Raw genomic sequence first — 24,669 nt, forward strand, 5'->3', positions numbered from 1 at the left:
CTGCAGCTAAGACACAGTGCAGCCGAATAAATCAATATTAAAAAAGAGAAAAAGGCAGAGGATTGTAGGCAAGAGACCCTTGCAGGAAAGACTTTGGACAAAATCTAGTTCATAACTTTGCATAAGAGAATATTTTACGAACCTGGAGGTCCCCAATCAGTGATGCCCCAAGCCAGACTGGGTGGAATGAACAGTCCCCTCCTGGAGCAGATTCAAGTGCAGAAGAGGATGTCTAGTCACGATGGCTGCGTGGATTTATTCTCAAGCCAAGAAGACTCCTCTCTGGATAATGCTGCATAAGCCCCATAGCAGCCAGAGCGAATTTACAAACGTGAATCAGATCACGCAGCTCTGCTGCTTAAATCCTGCAGAAACTTTTCATTGTACTTAAGATACAGATAAAATTCTAACTCTTGACGCTGAGTATGATGCTCTGGGAGATCCACCCTGCCCCCCAACCTCGTCCCCTCTGAGAACTTGGCCCCAGTCACGTCTCCCTCCTCTCATTCTTGCACTGTCCAACTTGAACCCTTCACGCTGTTTCTGAGCTGGGGGCCCAAGCCTGTGGGCTCTGAGGGGCCTGGACTTGCCTGGCTCATTTGCTAGTGTACCCCCAGGGCCGGCACAGAGGAGGTGCTCCAAGTGTTGGTTACATGAATGAGTGATGCAGTTAGTGATGGGTAGGCTCTGCTATGAACCTGGTGATAAAAGATTTTGGGCTTTGTTCTATAGGGTAAAAAGGGATCCATTTGTATTTTATTTTATATTGGAGTGTAGTTGATTTACAATGTTGTGTTAGTTTCAGGTGTACAGCAAAGTGGCTCAGTTATACATATACCCATCCTTTTTCAGATTCTTTTTGAAGGGGATATATTTCAGCCCTTTGCCTTCTGTTTTTTCTTCTTCTGTTTCCTCTCCTCCTCTTCCCCTCCTCCTTCTTGGTGACATCACCTTCCAGTTACTGCAGTTGGTGAACCGGTTTGGCTGATTGCTCTTTGGCTGTCTCAGAGCAGCACTGGACAAACTTTGGAGGCAACGGAGAAGTTGGATTTCGGGAATTAGCTAGAAAACTAGGAGAAAACCATGGGAAGCCTGAAAAGTGTTTTGAATTGGCATGTGTGATGGGAAAGCAGGAGGCCACAGCCCTGGGTGGAAGGTGGGCAGAGGCAATAGGGCGAAAATAGACCAGAGAGAGGCTTCTGAGATTACCTCTTGTCTCATATGTGCTGAGACTATATAGGAGTTCAGGAACACATGATGCTGGGTAAAGGAGGTTATCCAAGATGACAGGCAATGAGGTGGGTTTGGTAAAATGGAGGAATTGATTCTGGGATGACAGCTGTAAGGCTTTGCAGGTGACAAATCCAGTGGATTCTGTTCTGTGGATTTGGGGAAATGGGGAAATAGAGGATCTGCTGTCTTTCTGACCCCCATCACTCTCCTCTTTAAGGCTTTGAAAATTTGTGAAACCAGCTGCAAGTCCTGTAAAGCGGAAGCCTTTGTGTTGCAGAATCACTAGCATTTTCAGAACTTCAGATTGTGGCCAAGTTAAAGGCAGCCCATTCTTCCTTTTTAAAAGGAATGTGCCAGTCGCTCAGCTTGGTCCTGGCCTCTGAAGTTCCACGGTTGGATTGTATGTTTCCTGGTATTAGTGGGCAATATGAGAGGAAGAAGAGGGGGCGGCACAGGAAAAGGGGGTCCCTACATTAAGCAAGTGGCCAAAGCTGTCCACGGTGGTGTGTGGCAGCAAGGGCATTGATTTGTTCCTGGCCCTGACAGCTGGGCAGCCTTGCACAAGTCCTCTAGCGTTTCTGGGCCCCAGACTCCTCATCTGTAAAGCCGGTGGGGGTGGTGCTGGGGGTAGTGTTTTATGCGATTGTTTATCAGCGCTGTCAGCTCTGGCATCTGACACTTCTATCAATCCTCAGCCCAGAGCAGTCCGGTATCTCCTTGACTTGGAAGGGAAATTCATCTCCCTTGCAGATTAAACACCTATTGATTTTTTTCCTCTGGCAAAGTGGAATGAGACAGCTCTTTCTTCTTCTGCAGAGATAGGCAAAGGGGAAAAAAAGCGAAGTTAAATCAGCGTCCCACTCAATGCTTTCCCGTTCAAGTCTGAACGATGAACAGCGTTGGGTCCCGTGCAGTAACTTAGACTCGGCAGCTCAGAGAAATCTGGAGTTGGAAGGGTTCTGATAGACTATCCAGGCCTTCTCTCTAAACTGAGGACACCGAGGCCCCCCGGATGAGAAGTGACACTGAATCAGGAAGTGATGGAGCCTGAACTCCAGTCTAGACGGACAGACATCCAGGAGTAGTCAACCTGATGACTCTTTGCACAGACATGGTCCAGAGCCGGTCATTAGGAGCTGCTTTTGCTCTGGGATTGCTCCTTTATATATACGCGATTAGATCGTCCTGCTTGCTTTTTGCTGCTTCGATTGGAGTTCATGTTAACCTAAATTAAGCCATCAACCTAGCTTTCATCTGAGGGCAGCTTCTGGCCAGAAGGTGTCTCTCCACCCTTTGTAAGGAGACGTGGCTGGTGATTGGTGGCTTCAGGGAGCGCTGGAACGTGTGGCCAATGGGGAGCAGGGAGGCGGGGCTTCCAGGGGTGGGGCGTGACCGCGGGGCGGGGCGGGGCGGGGCGGGGCGGGGCGGGGCGGGGCGGGGCGGGCGCGGTCGCTGTGGTTACCGCTGCGCTGTAGACTGAGGTTAAGCCTAGCGCGTGAGTCCGTTCGCATGCCGGAGGCTGAGAACTTCTTAGCCCTGCCGTACTTTGCTGTGGTTTTAACTTCACGGCTCCTGACTTCGAGTCTGTCGGAGCACATCTACGTCACGTGCAAGGCTTCCTGACGGGACGTCAAGGGCTGTTGCTCGAAGGAAGACTGCTTTCTCCATCACAGCAAAGCCTCCTGCACAGGCCTGGTGGGCGAGCCCTGGTCCCTGATGGAGCAGAAACACCGCTTCCTGTGCGAGGGCCGTGGTTGCCCACCTGGACGCCCGGTAGGGATGCAGGGTCAGGGCTCAGGTAGAGCCCGACTCCTCTCACAGGGGCAAGTGGGCACTCACCACCCCCTCCCCTCCCCACTGCCCCACCCACCCACCTGTGCGTGGGCTCTAAAGGGCCTTGCACCCAGCAGTGAACACCCATCTACCGTCTTCCCAGTCCCGGGACTCCGGCAGGCTTGTTTCTAAGTATTTGGTGAAATGAGTTGGTCTGCAATCTTTGTATTCAGGGTTTGTTTTCCCTCCGAGTTTTAGAGAATTCCGTTTTTTCCACTAGCGCCCGTGACACAGTCTGACTGATGAATTGCCCCAAGGATAAAGTGGACCCGTTCGAAATACATTAGTTTTGTAAATTTCAATTTCACTGGGGCTGGAAGGCCAAGAATTAGGTGTATGAGCCTTTCAGGGCCCTGAACGGCAGCTCTTTCACCCCCTGAGAAAAAAAATGTTCTTCCATCATTACTCTGTGCAGAACACCTAAGATGATACCTGGTTTTGCCCTCAAGTACTAAAAACACAAACTCCTACCTTTACCACCTGAGGCCTGGAACTACTGCTCTAATTAAACCAGACGGGCTATGTTGTCCCCACTTCTGGGCTCAGTTATGCTGGAATCCCTTTCTCTTCTCCTCTGACTCCTTCCCACCCTCCACGTTCCCTTTCTCCATCCACATCCGGTCAGCCCCACAGTCCAGCCCATAAGGGCATCTACCTCCTTAAGTACTAGCAGAAAAGGCCTTTCAAATGGGAGGGTTAGTCCAGTCCTGGGTGAGGGGCCATCTCTGCCCTCCGTGTGGTCCTGGGTTTATGGAGCAGTGTAGAATTTACTTGTCATCAGCAAGCATGAGTGAAGATGAGATGGGGAAGTTGAGAGGTGGTAGCTCAGATCAGCATCCTTGACAGCTGAGACCCGTTTGGAGTTTGTCCCAAGCTCCATAATAACCCCAAGTTTGAACCAAGTCTGGGAGATGGTGAGGGACAGGGAAGCATTCTGCAGTTCATGGGGTAGCAAAGAGTTGGACACCACTTAGCGACTGAACGGCAACAACCACATAACCCCAGACAAGACAGCAGAATAATTTGGAGAGCTGTTTTTCCCTGTCACCTTATGACTGGCTGCGTCTGGCTGAGAAAAAGGAGTTGGAGGAAGCAGGCCAGGAGCGATTTGCCAAAAGGCACTGTGACTGAGTCTGAAACCCAGGCTGGCCAGAAATTGCAATTAACGTGGAAATGAAGATCTTTTCAGAAAAGAAAACAGCCCCAGTGCTGGTTCCCTATTGTATATCCCCTCCCCTGGCGCCCACCCAGACAGCCCTGAGACAGCACCTGGGCTCACAGACCTGCTGCCAGGACAAGGGGGAGCGTCTCCTACCCTTACCTGCTCCTGGAGCTGCTGTGGGCCTGGTGGCAGGTCCCCCTCAGCAGGAGGAGGAGGGCCTGCTCTCCTGGGGTCCTGAACATCAGCTTTTGGGCAGTGTTTGTAGTTGGCCTTCCAAGGAAACCCTGTAGTCAAACTGTGCAGTGCTTAAAAGAGTGTCCAGAGATCAGCAGGTGCACTTCATGAGAAGACTGGTATGCTACCCTAAAGTCAGAGGACACAAAATTGTTCATGGTTTTTGGCGATGAAGAGGATCGGGTGTTTTTGCATTTCCATCTTCCTTTTAAAACATTTTTTTGATGTTATTTTTGTCTGCTCTGGGCTTTTGTTGCTGCGTTTCTCTAGTTGCAGTGAGCAGGGGCGGCCCTGTGTTGTGGCACACGGGCTCCTCATTGCAGTGGCTTCTGTTGTGGAGCACGAGCTCTGGAGCACAGGCTCAGTAGCTGTGGTTCTTGGGAGCACTGCCCCACAGTACGCGCAGTCTTTCTGGATAAGGGATTGAACCTGTGTCCCCTGCATTGGCAGGTGGACTCTTAACCGCTGGGCCACAGGGAAGTCCTCATCCTTATTTTGTTTGCCTCCTGTGAGTGGAAGGGGCCTCATGATGTCCCTTGTGATGATGCTGGCCATCACTTGACGGCTTGCCCCTGGGATACATGCCTTCCATACCTCCCACTCCTCTCACTCCTTCTCCTTCATTAAGTACTGGGGTCGCAAGTCATTACTTTATATATGATTGTGCATATATTTCAATCCCAAACCCCTAATTTATCCCTCTTTCCTTCCCCTTTGGTAACCATAAGCTTGTTTTTCATATTGTGAGCCTGTTTCTGTTTTGTAAATAAGTTCATTTGTATCATTTTTTAGATTCCACATGTAAGTGATATCATATGATATTTGTTATTTGTCTTCCTCTGATTTACTTAGTGTAGCAATCTCTAGGTCCATCCATGTTGCTGCAAATGGCATTATTTCTTTTTTTTTTTTTTTTATGACTGAGTAAACGCAGCATTCAAAAAACGAAGATCATGGCATCCAGTCCCATCACTTCATGGCAAATAGATGGGGAAGCAATGGAAACAGTGACAGACTTTATTTTCTTGGGCTCCAAAATCAGTGCAGATGGTGGCTGCAGCCATGAAATTAAAAGTTGCTTGCTCCTTGGAAGAAAAGCTATGACCAACTTAGCACATTAAAAAACTAAGATATTATTTTGCTGACAAAGGTCTGTCTAGTCAAAGCAATGGTTTTTCCAGTAGTCATGTATGGATGTGAGAACTGGACTATAAAGAAAGCTGACTGCTGAAGAATTGATGCTTTTCAACTGTGGTGTTGGAGAAGACTCTAGAGAGTCCCTTGGACTGCGAGGAGATCCAACCAGTCCATCCCAAAGGAGATCAGTCCTGAATATTCATTGGAAGGACTGATGCTGAAGCTCCAATACTTTGGCCAGCTGATGCAAAGAGCCAGCTCATTAGAAAAGACCCTGATGCTAGACCCTGACTGAGGGCAAGAGGAGAAGGGGACGACAGAGGGTGAGATGGTTGGATAGCATCACCGACTCAATGCACATGAGTTTGAGCAAGCTCCGGGAGTTGGTGATGGACAGGGAAGCCTGGTGTGCTGCAGTCCATAGGGTCATAAAGAGTCAGACACGCCTGAGTCCCTGAACTGACCTGAATATTCCACTGCATATATGTGTTACATCTTTCTCCATCCCTCTGTTGATGAGCATTTGAGTCGTGTCCATGTCTTGGCTATGGTGAATGATGCCACTGTGAACATTGGGGTGCGTGTGCCTTTTGAAATTATGGTTTTCTCCAGGTATATCACCAGGGGTTGGATTACACTCAGGTGGTAGCTCTGCGTTTTTTTTAGGAGTCTACGTTTTGATCAGTCTCCCCAGATGATCCTGACAGCTACATGAGGACTCACATTTGAGACCCCCTTCTGCACCTTGCCTGAGATACACAGGACACACTCTCCCGGATGTCTTAGCAGTGGGGCAGAAATCACCCCTGCAGTGGGTGTCTTTCACTGAGAGTGTCCTGGCCTGACCGATGGGAGCACCCCTGACCAGGCGTCGTGTGCTCAGCAGAGTCAGCAGTTCTGTGGGACAGCACCTGGGGCCAGAAGGTCAGGTCTATATCTGTTCCCCAGGGCGACTGTTACAAAGTGTCAGACAGGGAGCTTAAACAACAGAAATACATCCCCTCACAGGTCTGGAGGCTGGAAGGCAGGGGTGGAGGTGCGAGCAGGTTGGTTTCTCCTGAGGCCTCCCTCCTTGGCTGCTTCTGAGCCTTTCACAGGTCCTCCCTCTGTGAGCATCTGTGGCCTAGTCTCCTCTGCTCGTCAGGACACTGGAATATTGGGTTGAGGCCTGCCCCCAGGACCCTGTTTGCACTTGACTACTTCTTTAAAGACCTCAGCCACATTCTGAGGTGCTGGGGGTTAGGACGTCAACCTCTGATCTTTGCGGGGGCCACTTCAGCCTGTGGCAGGAGCAGCCTGGGGAAAGGGGGGAGGAGGAGGTGGGCCCACCCTCCTCCTCGGGGCCCTCCTAGCCTTTCCTGTGCCCTGGCCTCCGAGGGCTCACCTTTCCATGGAAGGGAGCATTGGGCTTGCCTGACCCTCTCCTGGTTCTGATCCCATTTGTCCTTCACAGCCATCCAGTGAGGCAGGCAGGACGTGTTTATTTTGTAGGGAAACAATTTCAGAGAAGTTAAATGGTGGATCCAAGGGTGCCGTGATGGGCACCCAGAGCACTGTTCTTTCCATGGGTGCCCTGGGCCCCTGTCGTGCCTTCTGCATCCTTATTCCGGGCTCCCAGGGGCTCAGGTGCAGAGTCTGAGGACAGCTGAGAGCTGCATGGGGCGATGCAGGACAGGTTCCCTCTCTCTTTTGTTTTGATCGCTTCCCACACTCTTGTCTCTGGAAGAACTCCTGGGAGAGTAAAGTCCATTCCGTGTCTGTGGCTAAGTGTTTTCCCCCTTTTGCCCTATTAAAAGCATGGGGCTTGTCTCATTCATTAAAAATACATGTTCCATTTGCTATGGTGTGGGTGCTGAGACAGCTGAAGTGTCAAGGAAACCATGCTGGCTCGCGTTGGGCCGGGCCCTTGGGGCAAGGCCTGGGGGATGGCTGGCCTTGGTGAGCCATCTGGAGGATTCTGTTCAGGTCAAGCGTACCCCATCTGCGACCACAAATAAGTGCTGCCGCTGCTGTCCCTTCTCAGAACTAGAGAGGCAAAGAGTCGCATCAGCGGACGCCGTCAGTGTCATGGCAGCATAGTGAGCAGAGTAATGAGATGTGAGCTTCAAGGCCCTCAGTGATGGCGTGCAGACGGGGCAGCGGGTGGGGAGGAAGGGGGAGAGGAGGGATAAAGGAGCTAGGCAGGGAGTGATGCTTACCCCAGTGTGTGTGTGTGTGTGTGTGTGTGTGTGTGTGTGTGTGTGTGCGTGCATGTGCACACACAGGCTCTTGTGATGTGCTGTGATATACATACACACACACACACACACACACATGCATTATGGTGGACACACAGACACACGCTCCTGTGATGTGCTGTGACACACACACACACACACACACAGACACACACACAGACACACAGACACACACACACACACACACACACACACTCACTCTCTCTCTCTCTCCTGTAATGCACTGTGATGTCCTGGTCTGCTCGAGGACCATCCATGCCCGAGCCATGCAGGGGGAAGCTCTGAGTGATTCTCACGACTCCCCAGGCCTCCCTCCCACTCTCTGCCAGGGCTGGAGCTTCTCAGAACCCAGCTGGGGGTGCCCAGCTGGGCAGCGGGGAAGTGACCGGAATGAAGTGTCACGGGACTCCCTGCCTGACGCTCCCCTAGTACACGAGCTCCTCTGCCTAGGAGTTGTTCTGATGCATCTGAGTCACCAGGGGTGGGAAGGAAGGTAGAAGTGTGATTTGCAGAAGCCAGAAACATCTGGGCAGATGTGATTCCAGCCTCCACAGTGACAGGGCCTGGAGGTCACGCCATCGCCACCTGCCGCTGAGTTCATGGCTTCCTATTCTGGGCGCTGCTAGCAGTTGCCTGGAGAGAAGTCATTCTTGGGCCACAGAATAGTCTAGGCCCCGCAGTCACTTTATAAACTGCTCTCTCTGGCGAGACTAGGGGCAGAATACTGCTTGCATGTTGTTTTTTACATCCTTATGCTAATGAGGGGATGATGACAGGCTTTTTACTTGCTTCCAGCCAGGCTCATTAGAAGTGGGTTGGGGTCCTTGATGTTGGTTTTCACCCCCAAACTAATTCCCCCCGCTCCCAGGCCTGTGTCCGCAGCCCCCTGCTTCCCCGTTCAGTCGGGAGCTCTGGCCAAGGGCGAGAGAAGACCTGATTGGAGTTGGGGGCTGCTGCTTCGCCTGACGCCAGGGAGGCTCCAGGCTGGTGATGGAGTGACAGGGGCCTCCCGCTCATCTGTCACTTGTGGTCCCAGCCCCACACTGCCCTCCCCGCCCACCCCCCGCATGCCCATATCTGCGTCAGACCAGGCTGGGCAGTACCCTGCCCTGGCCTGGCTGGGGCCCAGAGCTGTGCTCAAGGAGAGGCCTGAGGTAGGGGGTGCAGGGCCCCCGGGGCTGCCTGGACAGCCGCCAGCAGACGGCTTTGTTTGTGACACTTCTCTTCCCGAGACGCCAGCTGACGGGGGTTGGGGGGGAGAGGAGCAGGCATGAAAGGCGTGGGGTGGGGACCCGCTTGGCACAGCTGCAGCGAAGGGACTGCCCCCTCCCAGCTCCTGCATCCACCCCTCAGATCTCAGGGCCAGGGGAGCAGATGTCTTGCCAGAGAGGCTCCCCATCCAGAGCCCCCTCCTCCCTGGGGCCCAGCGGGGCAGGCGCCGGGCTGAGGGATGGCCTGCCAGCTGTTGGCTCCCTCGGGCGTTGGCCTGGCCGGGCTTTGTGTGTGCCAGGCGGCAGGTGCCATGCAGAGGGTGGGGGCTGGAGTGTGCAGGGGGCTCTGAGGTCGGGGTGGGGGGTCGGGGATCTGGGGCTGCTCAAGGGGCAGCAGGTTGTTGAGATGAAGGGGCAGCTGGCTCTTCAGGATTCCAGCCCCCCACCAGCATCAGCTCCAAAGTGAACTCAGTGCCAGGTGGACAAGGGGATCAAGTCTTGGCCTCAACCAAAGAGACAACGTCTTTCCCTTTTCACATGAAAAAATGCTTTCCAACCACATTCTCTCCTCTAGGCCTCAGACTTTCCCAGGACGTCGAGACAGCGGCGAGAGCATGTGGGTGCCCGGGGGCCTTTTTCAGGCTGGCCTGGCAGCGTGTGCTCTGAAGTAGCCCCTGGATTCTGCTGGGAGCCACGGGAGAGGCTGCGCAAGAGACCAGGGTTTCCTGAGGCTTCAGGCCTCTGTGGGGCCTGCCCTGGCCCGACTTGCAGCAGAAGTAAGCCCTTCAGACACCTTCCCAAGGGTGGGGACCGTAGCAGCTGCCGGTTGAGAGGTCACCATGGTGATGGGCGACAGCCGGCAGCCCCTGCCTGCTTCTTCCCCCCACCTCCAGCCTGGCAGGCCTGCCCCAGCTTCCAGCCCCAGGGACCAGCAGGGCTGCAGGGCCTGCCTACCGGCTGCCCTGGGGCCACTTCTCAGCCTCTGCTTTTCCTCTGGCAGCCCGGATTCAAAAGCAGATTCTAAGTTGAGTCAAATGCACATAAAAGCATCTCTTGAGAACTCCAAGGCTTACAAGTGTAAGCTATTGTCCCTGTTATAAATAAAATCGAACTCATTACTCAGGAGATAATAAAAATTATGATGTCAGTAAGAACCTTGCCTGGTCAGAGTGGCCCAATTTTTCCTCCTGAGGATCCTCGGGGCCTGGTGATACATTCTTCTGTTTCCTGGGGTCCTGCTGAAATCTGTGCTTTAAGATGGTTTACTTCCATTTTGTCTGAGGTGAGGAGTAACTGATCAACTCCCTTCTCAAAATTCTTCAGCTCTTTTAAGGCCAGTGAAATCTCTTATGCAAGCTAAGCCACCCCAATTATTCTGACTCTTGCTTTTAACAACTGAACATCTTTTTTTCTTTCAGGATGACATTGACATATCTGCTCAATAAATTAGCACCAGCTGACTTATTTGGCTTGGCCAGGTCCTCCAGCCCATAGGAAAAAGAGAGGGGACCAGAGGATTAGAGGAAAGGGCTGGGGAGTCATCTCAGCACTTATCAAGGTTAGAGGACCAGCACCCATTTTTTAATAAAAATGCATTAATTGTAACCTTTTTTTGAGGGTCCATTTCTCATGTCTTTAATCATCTCTGTTGCTCTTCTCTGAGTCCCTTAAAGTTCTCAATGTTCTTTTGAAAGGATGTTCATAAAAATTCCCCATCATTCTGATCAGGGGTCAGGGAGCTACATGAAATCACAGAAGAATCACTTTTGAATCTCTGTAAGTCATACAAGCACCCATTATTATAGCCCAGCTGTCAGGCTGGCTTGCTTTCTCTGCATCTAGTAACATGACTTGTCACTTCACAGTCAGAGCTTCTGGTCAGCTGGGGTCCCTGAAGTTTTGTCTTTGTCTTCTGTCTTCCAGACCCAGTGCCTGACTAGCAAGGACTTTGTGTTTGTATGGTGTATCTCTCTGCCATTTTATTTAAAATATTTTCACTGAAGCAGAATACACAAACACAAAAGTGCTCCTGTAAGAATACAACTCGATACATTTTCACAAACAGAAAGAGCCCATGTAACCAACATTTAGATTGAGGGACATTACATTGTCAACAGCCCAGAAGCCCTTCCTGTGGCCTTTCCCCACCTTCCCCCCACTGCCCCCCACCCCCATCTGCCCGTGTTAACCACTGTCCTGATTTCTAAGGTCGTAGATTAATTTAGCCTGTTTTTATTCTTTGTAAAATGCAGTCTGAATGTGCACTCTTTTGTGTCTGGTTCATTCACATTACTCCTGCTCTCTTTTGTTAAGCTCACCCTCTTTATTTGGATTCCTAGAAGGATCCAGAGACCTGAGGACCCAGACATTTCAACCTCGGATGTGGCAGTGTCAGCTGTGGCTAACTAACCTAGTCCCCGTGACACACCAGGGTTCTAGGTAGAATTTTTCTTTACCATTTACTGGTTATTTTGTCCCTCTTTTTCCTCAAAACCCATCGTCTCCTCCCAGGTTGAATCATACTGTTACCTCAGGGTCCTCTCAGAAGACATTGCGTGTGTGTGTCTTGCCATATAAAAAACCCAGAAGGAGGGTTTTAACCCTGTGGGGAGTTATTCTTGTTATTTTGAGGGAGATGATTATGAGAGGCGAGGCTGTGTTTAGGGAGATTCCATTTGGCGATCAGTCCCTGGTTGTTTACTGTGCTGTAGGCCTGGCAGGTGTCGAGGCAGGGAAATGAGGGCCTCTAAGATGTTAGGGCAGAGCTTCCAGCCTTTCCCACCACATAGCACCCAAGAAAATGGCACTATGTACATGGCAAACTGCGGTGCATGGAGGAGATATTTCTGTAGTAGTAAGTGATAGAATATAATACAATGCTTTATACCATTCACATACTCAGAGCTGTTGCAGTTATGTATATATTTATATGTAAACAAATAGAATACATTTAAATATATTTAGTAAATATGTGTAATATATGTATTTCTCTTTTTATATGGATGTATATTTAAGGAATCTTAACAGCTCCTTCTTCGTGCCATGTATAATGGTGACTTGTGTCAGGGATGATGTGACTGGGATTTTGAGTCCACATTAGTTTTCTATTGTTTGGCTGCCCAGTCGTGTCCTACTCTTTGGGACCCCATGGACCACAGCACGCCAGGCCTCTCTGTCCTTCACCATCTCCTGAGGTTTGCCCAAGTTTATATCCATTGCACTGGTGATGCCGTCCAGCCATCTCATCCTCTGACGTCCCCTTCCCCTTCTGCCTTCAGTCTTTCCCAGCATCAGGGACTTTTCCAGTGAGTTGTCTGTTTGCATCAGATGACCAAAATCCTGGACTTTCAGCTTCAGCATCAATCCTTCCAATGAATATTCAGGGTTGATTTCCCTTAAGATTGACTGGTTTGATCTAAATTAAACTAGTTCAGTTCCCATCAACTCTTTTTAATAAAGCAGTTCTTACTGGCATAGTGAACATGCCTTTTTAGAGTTATGCTTCCTCCGTTAGCTTAGATGGCTCAAAGGCCCGTCACTCAAAATCACAATGAAAGTGTCCAGTGTAAGTGAAGCTGAGGTTGAGCTGACCCTGCCCACAGCCCCTCCCCACTCCCACGGGCCTTCTCTGGGCACACGGAACACAAAGTCCTCTGGCAGCACACGGGCCCCTCGTTCACGGGCAGCAGCTGCAGACTCTGTGGCTGGCTGCCTAAGCCCAGGGCCAGGTGGCGGGGCCGCAGGTGTGGGGCGCTGTTCTCCTGTGTGCCTTCAGGACCTTGAGCATGCCATCGGACCCCGTGCCCCTGGCTGCCGGCCCGGGAGCCTTCAGTGAGGCGGCACAGCTGCTCAGGACCTGCCCAGCTTCAGGGGAATGGGGTCCCCTCCCATGGCCTTCCTGGAGCTCGTTTGCAAGCATTCCAGTTGGCCCACCATTTGGGACATTCTTCCTAAGATGTTGCCATGAGTCCAGTGCTCCAGAACCCTTGCCTCAGGCCGTTCAGACTGGTTAACAAAGTGCTATGGACTTGGGTAAATTTATTTCTCATTGTTCTGGAGGCTGGTGCCAAGATCAAGGTGCCAGCATGGTCAGGCTCTGGTGAGGGCCTCTTCCAGGTTCCTGACTCCTAACTTCTTGACGTCACCTCACGTGGTAGGAAGAGAGGATGGAACTCGTGGGAGTCTTTTGATAAGGACATTAATCCCATTCATGAGGGCTTCACCCTCATGACCTCATGACCTCCCAAAGGCCCCACCTGAAACATAACATAGAGGTTAGGGTTTTGAGATGGGATTTGGGGAAAACAGATTCAGTCCATGACACCCCTCCAGCAAGCAAGCTAGTGTTTGAACCAGGTGAGACCGCTGTAGAGCCTTGTTGGGCAACTTCTTGACTGTCTATTCAGAGGCTGGTGAAAAGATGTCTGAACATGTGTGGGGCTGAAGACCTTTACATAGGATGCACACAGGTGAGCCATGGACTGGCGTTATTGGAATAAACCCTCTGGTGCATTTTCTTTGCACATAAAGAGCATTTTTTCCTGGTCTTAGGCAACATGTGATCTATGGTGAATAAGGCATTATTCACCTTTAGAAGGTGAATAATTCCCTATAGAGGGAATGATGGTGCTGGCAGAGTGTTATGGTCATGGAAAGCAACACTTATGTAGACTGTTGCATCTGTTCCTACAAGGCGAATTGCGGCCCCCACCATGGTGGAAGGGATTCAGAGTCATCAACCTGTCCCCAGGTGACTGATGATTCAGCTCAGGGAACAGTGCTGTATGGAGAGTGTATCTGCATACCTCTTCCAAGCCCACCTCATCACCAGTCTTCCAATCTCGTTCTGTTTAAGTTCTTGACTAGCTGGCCAACCCATTAGTCTCTGCTCATGAATCATTGTAGATCCAGGCTTCAGTCATTTCCATTTTGTAATGGATCAGAGCAGCATACCCAAGTGTGATGTGTGTGAAACCCCCAAACCCACAGGTCTACCAAATATGGTATCTCTTTCTTTGTATTAGGAAGTGCACTTTGTCACTCACTCCTGACATTTTTTGGACCCCTCGGTTAGTTCAGTCGCTCAGTTGTGTCCGACTCTTTGTGACCCCATGGACTGCAGCATGCCAGGCTTCCGTATCCATCACCAACTCCCGGAGCTTGCTCAAACTCATGTCCATCGTGTCGGTGATGCCATCCAACCATCTCATCCTCTGTCATCCCCTTCTCCTCCTGCCTTCAATCTTTTCCAGCATCAGGGTCTTTTCCAATGACTCAGTTCTTCAGGTGACCAAAGTATTGGAGTTTCAGTTTCAGCATCAGTCCTTCCAATGAATATTAAGGACTGATTTCCTTTAGGATGGACTGGTTGGCTCTCCTTGCAGTCTAAGGGACTCTCAAGAGTCTTCTCCAACACCACAGTTCAAAAGCATCAATTCTTCAGCGCTCAGCTTTTTTTATGGTCCAACTCTCACATCCATACATGACCACTGGAAAAATCATAGCTTTGACTAGATGGACCTTTGACAGCAAAGTAATGTCTCTGCTTTTTAATATGCTGTCTAGGTTGATCATAGCTTTTCTTCTAAGAAGCAGGTGTCTTTTAATTTCATGGCTGCAGCCACCATCTGCACTGATTTTGGAGCCCCCAGAAATAAAGTCTCTCATTGTTTCCATTGTTTCCCCATCTATTTGCCATGAAGTGTTGGGACTGGATGCCATGATGGTACTTTTATAAATGTTGAGTTTTAAGCCAGTTTTTTCACTCTTCTTTCACTTTCATCAAGAGGCTCTTCACTTTCTGCCATAAGGTGTCATCTGCATATCTGAGGTTATTGATATTTCTCCCAGCAATCTTGATTCCAGCTTGTGCTTCATCCAGCCTGGCGTTTCCCATAATGTACTCTGCATGTAAGTTAAATAAGCAGGGTGACAATATACAGCCTTGACATACTCCTTTCCTGATTTGGAACCAGTCTGTTGTTTCATATCCAGTTCTAACGGTTGCTTTTGGACCTGCATGCAGATTTCTCAGGAGGCAGATAAGGTAGTCTGGTGTTCCCATCTCTTTTAAGAATTTCCCAGTTTGTTGTGATTTACACAATCAAAGGCTTTGATGTGGTCAATAAAGAAGAAGTAGATGTTTCCTGAAATCCTTTTTTTGGACCCCTGGGTCCCTAGAAAATTCATAGTATGAAACACCTCCAGACTTTCATGGGGTTTATCTCCAGTCCCCTGAAATGCATGTGACTTACTAAGGCACCTAAAATATTTTCTACTTCCTGCTCACCAGGTCCAATTTGCACAGTGACACCAATGAAACGCAGTGATGTTCTCTGAGCATCTAGATGAGCAAGTTCTTGTGGACTATGGTACAACAGAGCACAAGTTGATATGGCCCTGACATAAAGCCTCAGGTGGAGCATACGGGCATCCCCGCCATGTGAAGGCAATCAGCTTAGCTACTTGGAATCAAAGACATGCTCTCCCTAGGACTGTAGCTTCATATCAGGTGCCAAGTGTGTTTTTGCCTTGTTCTAGTACAGATACCCATCTGGAACTGAGTTTGCACTTGGCATCACCATATGACCACTCTCTATAATCTGTAGTCATTCTGTATGATCTGTTTGGTTTCTGCACCAGTCAAATGTGAGTTAAATATTAATGTGGTCAGGATCTCCACTCCTGCATCTTTTAAGTATCTGATGGTTGCACTAAGCTGTACAGTTCTCTAAGGGGTTTTGATATTTCTTTGGGTTCACTATCTTGGTAGCAGGGGTTGCGGGGAAGTTCCACTTGAAAGGAGATAGTTTCCTGTTGGTCTTTACTACCATAATGGGCTTCATTCCATGAGTCAGCGAGCCACTGTGAGATTCAGGGAATGATAGTAACTTATCTATTACTAGGATACATTCTGGGAAAATGACAACAGGATAGACCCTCAGGGACCCACTGTAAGGCCTGATGTCCATGAGTTCACACTCTGACTGAGGGACTGTTACGGAAATTTGAGTCTCCTGTGGTTAGCATGAGATGAGAAATATTAATAGTACCTAATAGTCCCTAGAAAGTCTGGATAGTTCCCTTTCCCTCTTCTGTTCAGTGGCACCAGGTCTCTTTTGGGGAGGATTCGGGGGAGGTTCACAATAGACCTGTGGCTGCATTGTACATGCTTGCTCACAGAGATCCCTGCCCCCACCCCCAAGTCAAGGGATCCTGGGCCTTTGGGTCCAAACACAGGGTAAGTTTTGTTTCTCCACTGTGATTTTGCCCACTAGACCCAGGATTTCTCTGCTTGTATATGTCAAGCAGCACCTTTTCTTTCTTCGGTGTTCATTTATTCTGCTGCTTCGGGTCGCAGGTGCAGCATGTGGCGTCTCTAGTTGAGGCCCATAGTAGCTGCAATGCCTGGGCTTTTGCTGCCCTGTGGCATGTGGGATCTTAGTTCTAGCAGTCGTACCCACATCACCTGCATTGGAAGGCAGGTTCTTAACCACCAGGGAAGTGCCATCAAGCAGCATCTTAATAGCCTACACACGTCCTGCAGGCCAGGGACCCCATGATCCGTGAGCCAGGGCCAGAGGTCCCTGGAGGCCCAAATGTTCCCGTGGCCGCTCCAGCCCAAGTTCTTATGACTGTGTGCATTGTGTCTTTGAAACCCCCCCGACCCCTCCTCTGCTGGAATCTCACTTCTTTGCCATTAACATCAGGGAGCCTAATTCCACTACAGCCTCTCCCACTGTCATTTCCTGCTTCCAGGAAACAGCCAAGAAGAACTTCTCAGGGAGGCCTGTGAACACTTGACAATGGAATTCTCTGGCCCCGTGGAGGGAGCTACGGTCTGGGCCTCCCAGGGAGGGGGTAGGTGTGGCTATGATGTTGTGCAGAAGAGGTCCCGCCAACATTCCTCATGTCCTGAGCCTACATTTTCCTTTCCTTCAGAGCGCTGGAGAAGTCCTCCTTCTCTGCCAGCCACTGTTGAGTCCAGCGTAGCTCAGGTTCCCCTCCCAGGGGCTGACACCAGCACATGGAATTCTGACTCTTCAGTGAGCATGACTTTCATTAAATTCTCTCTGGTCCAGTTTTATGTTTTATTCATCTCCACTCAGTGCCCTTAGAACTTCCTCTGGAAGATGCTGCATGGATTCCTGCTGGTTCCCTATGAACCTTTTGGCCCACAGGCCCTCTCCTCCTATTCCAGGCTGTGTCCATCTCCATCTGGGCTACCCTAGAATAGAACTCTGATCATGGGCTTGGATGAAGGCCACACGAAGGGTGTGGGATGGTTCTGAGGTGACATGGCAGCCACGTCTGTCTGCTCAAAGGTCCCAGCCTGTGAGTCGGGATCCCACCTTTTGCAACCAGTGGGAAGGATAAGAAATCTGGTGGAGTTGAAAATGTAATTGCATGTCTATCACCTGGTTCCCCTTATAATCAGTCCCTGGGAATATCTGCCCAACAGGACATCAGTGACTCCCTCAAGACTACCCCGAAGGACTTGGGGATCTCTACCCATGTTCTGAGTTGGTCATTCAGGACCTTCAGTTTGTCCCTTCTCTGTGTATGGTCTCTGGGGCTGTCAGAGAAGACCTCCTACCCCACAGACCTGTAATCACCACTGTCAGCACAGCCAAGCCACTCTGTCTGCCGAAGTCTTGCCTTCCACCTGCATTTCTCCAGTACCACTGCTGGGGATAATTTGAGCAAGTATGATGCTACTGTATTTTAAAGGTGACCTGCACCTTCTTTCTCTCTGGTGAAGGGTTCATCCTGGTACATCTCCAGGATGTGAGCAGTCCCATCCTTGAATTTCACATGAGTTATGTTCCTCTGGGTCCTTCCTTGATACCAGTGACTTAATCAGTCAGGGTCTCAATGGGAAAGAGATGGTGCCGGGAAGTGGGGTAATTGAAGAGGGTTTTACAAAGAGATATTTACAAGGTTGTGAGCAGAGTGAAAGTAAAGCAACAGGTACAGCACCTTTGGGCTGGGAGGAACTGGGATCCCCTGTCTTATCTGGGTCTGAGTGGTTCCCAGAACCTGGAGAGAGAGCTGTAGGTGTAGGAAGAGGATCTGTCGTTTTGGGAAGAGGAATGCTGTTCTGGCAATCTTCTGAAAGGGCCAGAGAATGTGGGAGGAGGGCAGCGATGTTGGCAGGTGGGTGCTGGGGAGGGAGAGGGGCAGCCTTTCAACCCAGTGCTCCTCTGGGCACAGAAGACCTTCTGTCAGCATGCCAGCCTGGAAATCCTCAACCTCTGTCTAGACTGGCCACCTCAAAAGTGGTAGTGACACGTCCTGATTTACGGCTGAAGTCATGCTTCTCCATTAGAATGTCTTTAGAAGATAGTTTGTGAAGTGTGATGAACTCTTGTGGACAGTAGGGAAATAGCTTTCATTTTCAGATGCAGTTTTTAAAACGTCACACTGTCTGTATCATACTTTAAGACGGTTCAGGCAAAAAGGAAACTATGTGGCTGTAAATACAGACGCAGCCACGCTAGCAGTTCTTTAGTCTGGGTGGTGGGTCTGTGGGTGGTCATCCATGTAGTCTTTCTCCGTATGTTTGAAATTTTTCAAAATAAAAAGTCAGCAACACGGTAGGGCGTCTGTGGCTTCCCGTACACTCACAGAATTGGGAGCAGACGGACGTGTGTGACAGTTCGCAGCTGTCTGGCCACACAGGCGGGGCAGCATTTCTCACCTTGGGGTCACTCCACCAGCCTGTATGCAAATACCGAGGGAGCTGGATGAAACGCAGGTTCCTGGGCACCGCCTGCCTGAATCGGCGGTTATGTCGGGGGTGGGGGGCAGTGGCATCTGCCTACAGAAAGGACTCCCTAGATGAGAAGCCTGACTGTGGTCAACTACCCACCCAACTAAGGGTCAGGAGAGGAGTGAAACAGTTTGATTCTGTTTCCCACTGACCTTGGGCAGTTGACGTTGGGCAATTGGCCTAACTTTCCAGAGCCCCGTGGTGTCATATGCAAAGTGGTGACCTGACATGAAAACCAGCTTCCCTGCCTCACTGGTGAGTTTAACTCCATGTTGTGTTTTCCTTAATGCTTTCTGAGGTGCTTTCCAGGTGGAGGTGACAAGCTGGGCAGTGAGGAAGAATTATTGTTTACTGAACTATCATTATTAATTTCTGTTAGCATGGCAGTTACGACATTGGGTTCGATGCTCATAACAGTGGTTAGAGGCACAGTGCTGACCCTCCCTTTCCAGAGGAGGAAATGTGCTTGTCCAGGTTTGTGTCGGCTTTCCTGCTGCCGCTGCAATGAGTGACCACAAATGTAGTGGCTTAAAACTACACAAATCTGGAACTTGCCTGGAGGTCCAGTGGTTAAGATTTTGCTCTCCCGATGCAGGGGGCACAGGTTCAATCCCTGGTTGGGGAGCTAAGATCCCACATGCCACACAACTTGGCCAAAAAAAAAGAAAAGAAAACTACAGGTTTACAGTTTTGGAGGTCAGATGTCCTAAAATAAAATTCAACAGGGCTGTGTTCCTTTTGGAGGCCCTGGGGGGAACTTATTTCCTTCCCTTGTCCAGCTTCTAGAGATAGCCGACATCCTTGGTGGGAGCCCCTACTTGCATCTTCACCCTGGCTGTGTGGCACCTTCCAATCACTCTCTCTGACCTTCCCTTCTGTTGTCACATCTCCTCCTCTGACTGTGACCCTGCTTCCCCCTTAACAGCAAGACCCTTAGGAATACACTGCGAGCATGCACGTGTGCTAAGTCGCTTCAGCTGTGTCCGACTCTTTGTGACCCCAGGGACTGTAGCCTGCCAGGCTCCCGTGTCCATGGGGTTTCCCAGGGAAGAATACTGGGGTGGGTTGCCATGACCTTCTCCAGGGGATCTTCCTGACCCAGGAATCGAACCCAGGTCTCCCGCACTGCAGGCAGACGCTTTACCATCTGAGCCAGCAGGGAAGCCCCAGTGATTATGCTCTGCCCTCTCCTGAATAACCCAGGATCATCTCGCCACCTCAAAATCCTTCATCACGACTGCAGAGTCCCTTTTGCTGGGTAAGTAGCATCATATCCTAGACTTAAGTTTAAAATAAAAATGTAAAGCAAAAATCGAGTACAGGTGAAACTAATCTTGAAGAAAAACTCTTACACTTCATTAAGGCCACTGGAAACTCAAAGCTGAGAATTAACCATTTGTAGGTCTCTCTCTTTTTAATCTGTGGCTTCTTTCCCTGGGGCAGCAGGGGAAATGTGGCTAAGAAGGATTGATAGAGTAAATGAAGGCATTTTTCCTGTTTCTGTTCCTTTCTGTTCCACCTCCTCTCCTTCCCTTTCTCAGTTAAGCACACATCCGCTTCATCCCCTACATGGATGCTCTGAGGGGTAACGCCCAGACAGTGCATGTGCTGGGGCGTCCGTGGGCACACGTGAGCCTCTTCCCCTTCCTCTGATGAACGCCAGCTGGTGCAGGTGCATCCTGTCAGCGCCTCCCCTTGGCCTCTAGATCTCTGTCCTGGGGCTCTCCTAAGCCTTGGCATGGGCAGTGCCTGCAGGCTGTTCACACCCCCAGGTGTGCCATCCGGAAGCATCAGTGCCTCAGAGGCTTCTTAGACCTGTGGCCACCGGAGCGACTGTGGGATGGCTTCCCCTTCACACTCAGGTGGGCACTGATAAAACTGGGTCCCAGTGTCCACCTAAAGTGACTTGCTGACAAGTTCTCAGGCTGGTTCCCCTCCTCCCCTGTTTCCCACCCTTTTTCTGCACTGCTCCTTCCTGGGGTCACTCCAAGCCCATTTCTTGGGTAAACTAGGATGAGACCTGGGACCCAGGACCCTTTACTGCAGTGCTTACAGCTGAACAGACATCTCCTCCAGCAGAGAAACTATACAGGACTAAAAATAACTACACTCAGGCACAGTCAGGGCATTTATGAACAATAAGATATAGAAAAGCCGCAAACTAACTGCCACTTTGGAGGGGCTGGGAGCAAAAGCAGGGGGTACTGTGCAATGACCCCTACACAAAGCGGCAGCCACCTAAGCCACGCCTCCATTGGGACCCACGATCCACGCCCACCATCACCTTATTTAAGGAGCCAGCTCGCCCTCCTCCCAGGGGAGCAAGGGCACCCGTCACTTGTTCTGCTCCTTCCTGCTGCTGCGTGAGTCCCATGCTTGATACAATTTTAGTCTTCTTAAATGTATTAAGACTTGCTTTGTGGCCTAACATACAATTTTTTCCTGGAATGTGTTCCATGTGCCCTTGAGAATAATGCATACTCTGCTGCCTTTGAATGGAAAGTTCTGTGAATGTCTGCTAAATCCATCTGGTCTAATGTGCAGTTTAAGTCTGTGTTTCCAGACTGACATCTGTCCTTTGTTGGAAAGCAGGGTATTTAAAATTTTTTTAAGTCTATTTTTGGCTATGCCGAGTCTCCGTTGCTGCTCATGGGCTTTCTCTGGTTGTGGCCAGTGGGGGCTACTCTCTAGTTGTGGTGCATGGCCTCTCACTGCGGTGCCTTCTCTTGTTGCAGGGCTCTAGGCGCACATGCTTCAGTAGTTGCAGCACAGGGGCTCATCAGCTGTGGCTCGTGGGCCCTGGGGCGTGCTGGCTTCAGTAGCTGCAGCTCGCAGGCTCTGTGAACTACTGAACCTGTGCTGTGCTGTGCAGGTTCAGTTGTTGTGCCACATGTGAAATCTTCCTGGACCAGGGATAAAACTCACGTCCCTTGTATTGGCAGGCAGATTCTTTTCCATTGTGCCACCAGGGAAGTCCAGGACTGTCTTGATTACAGCTGGTTCCCCAGCCTGATCCAGCGGCTGGCAACCATGGGGGCTGCAGAAGTGTTTGTTGCATATCAGACAGGTGCTTGGAGTGGAGACTGGGAAGGGTGAGTTCATGTGGGATGTTAAGGAATTGGACAAAAAAAGGGAGAAAGAAGAGAAGAGGGCATGGTTGTATGAGAAGGATGTTGGGTTGGGAAGAACAGGGGGAACTAAGTAGTTTGCTGAGAGGAGAAGGCTGTGTCAGTAGCAGAACTGGGAGATGAGGGCGGGAAAGAAAGCCTGGCGTGAGAGTGGAAGAGGCCCTTGTTCCAAGGTCCAGCTCCTCCAGGAATCAAGGTTTAGAAGGGGTCCCTGTGGGGTGGGAGTGTGGGTTTTCCGAGACTGCAATGACTTGAACTTTACTCTGGGTTCTACAATCATTAAGTGTGAAATCAACAGAGGACAACAGGGCATCCCATGATTTGTGGAGGCTGTTATCTCTTGGAGATCCCCGAATGAGAGAGCTGCTCTGTTATAGACAAAAAGCCCACTCAAGGCTGCACCAGAATTCTTCTTAGGGAGAGAATTGTCTTTGTTTGGGAAAATATCTTGACTAAACTTTTTTGGGACACAAAATGACACTATGAAAGGCATGGTTTTGCGAGAGACCCAAGCAATGAAAGATCTTTTTAAACTAGACTTCAGAAGAAAATGAGAACTTGATCTCAGAGGCGAAGGGAGAGGAACTGTGAGTTGGTGAAAGGCCATGTGGCCACAGGAAGCAGGAGGTTTCTTAAAGTGGCTGGAACGTGGGAGAGGAAACAGTCTCCCATGAGACGGGGTCTGAGGTCAGTGGTTCCGGAGGACCCAGCTCTTCCCCACTGTCCTCAGCCTGGGGACCCTCCCTTCTGGTGGTGTGACATCTGTCCAGCTCTGGGCAGACAGTCCTCTTGCCACTGCATTTGAAGGCAGGGCAGAAGGGGATCAGGAGAGAGTGTTTCCTTTTGTATCTTATAATTTTTACCAAGAAGGAACTTGTTTTCCAGAAGCTTCTAGGAGGCTACCCGTGGCTAGCTCTGATTTCCCTGTTTGCATGTGTCCATACCTTTACCTGTCCCTGACCAACATCAGTGGGATTGTCAGGATCAGTCAGGCTCATTGTGGTTCATCCACTGGTCCTGTGGGAGGGCTCACCTTTGGAGAGCATAGCCCCCAAACTTGAATAAAAATGAGGTTTCGTTACCTGGAGAAAGGCAGGAGGCAGCTGTTAGGGAGACATCTCATGGTGTCTGATGTGAGTGAAAAGCACGAGAGGTGGGGGCCCTGATGGGGGTGTCACCACAGTAACTTTTTGAGTAAGAATGATGATCTAAGATTGCTTGGCATACAAATGACCTCTCCTCTCAGCTTTCAACAGTTTGTAAAGTGTGTGTGCCTGTGGGAACTCTCTGCCTTGCTTGCTTGCTTTTGTTCATCTGGTAACCATGGTGGGGTCGCCCCAGTGCTTATGCCCTGACGGGCAGGTACGTCTAGTGCCATCCTGAGTGTGCATAAGTCAAGGATGGTGTGATCGTCACGTCTTGGTCAGAAGGCTGTGAGTCCAAGATTTCAAGGGGAGTGGCAGAAATGATGTGACAGCTGAAGCCCCTAAGTGAGTGTGTGACATCTCTGAATGCCCGAGGGTCATGGGAGAAGAAGTGGAGCCAACCTTATATAGATTCTAAGTGGACTGAAGATTTAGCTGACTTGCAGGTCCCCACTGCATGGTACAACCAACTCACCATTGATGGGGAAGTACAGGCTCAGGGCACTTTTCAGAGAAGACTCGGAAGGGTCTTTAGAGTACATCTTCATCCTCTCTCTTTACTTGCCCTGGATTCTTCTTGCTCCTTCTCCCCAGAGTTCATCAAGACCTCGCTGGGGGAGGTCTGTGCAGCTGTAGCCCCTTGCTTCCTCCTCAGACCTGCCAGTCATCTTAAAGAGGAGTGGAGTCCCATTTCTCTCTCTCAGCTCTGGAAAGAACAGTAGGAGCTTCCACCTGGGCGGACCACCTGAGGGCAGGGAGGCAGGAATCAGGGGTCCAAGGCTGGGAGGATGCTCCTGAGGGTGTCAGGTGGGGTCCCTACACCAGTGAACGGGGCTGTTTATCTAAAAGGGATTCTCAGGCATGTTCATCCTACATGGATTACTCACACGTGGGGTCCTGAGACATAGCTGCTTTTGATTCTCTTGCATATAGAGCCAAGGAGGTGTTTGGCAGCAATTGTGAGGAGCTCTGAATAAGACCTGCAAAGACAGTTATTAAACTAATCCAGGATAAAGGCAGGAAGGGGTGTTAATTGTACCCAGCTTGACACCAACCTAATTTCTCTGGCATCTTTCTACAAGCTGAAAGTGGGTAGGAGGCCTAGCTGATGCAAAGAAGAATGGCATCTGGTTATGCAGAGCAGGTGACAGCTGACTTGCAACTTTAGGAGGTGAGCATCTCAGGCAGTGCTTGATAGGGGGAAACTTGGCAAAGAGGAACCCAGATACCTTTCCCATCAGGCAGGAGACAGAGCCTCCTCTGAGGAGGCCAGTGCTGTGCCTCCACCTTCCAGCCTCTTCTCTTTGCTGGCCCCAGATTCACCCAGCCTTTGGGGAAATTGTGCTCACCCTAAGGTCAGCCAGCCCCCTGGGCTCGTATATCTTACTGCTCCGTTGTGCTGTGCTCCGTTTGACAAGTTTACCTCGTGCCTGTGATGGCTGCTTCAGCTCTAGCACTTGTCTCTGCATTTCAGCCAGCAAGAAGGAGAAAAGGGGAAGATATGGGCTCATCTCCTCCTTTCATGATACCTAGAAATTGCACACACCATTTCTGTTAATGTCCAATTGTCTGGAACC

This window comes from Budorcas taxicolor, chromosome 13, assembly GCF_023091745.1.
Source record: "Budorcas taxicolor isolate Tak-1 chromosome 13, Takin1.1, whole genome shotgun sequence".
Classification (NCBI taxonomy): domain Eukaryota; kingdom Metazoa; phylum Chordata; class Mammalia; order Artiodactyla; family Bovidae; genus Budorcas; species Budorcas taxicolor.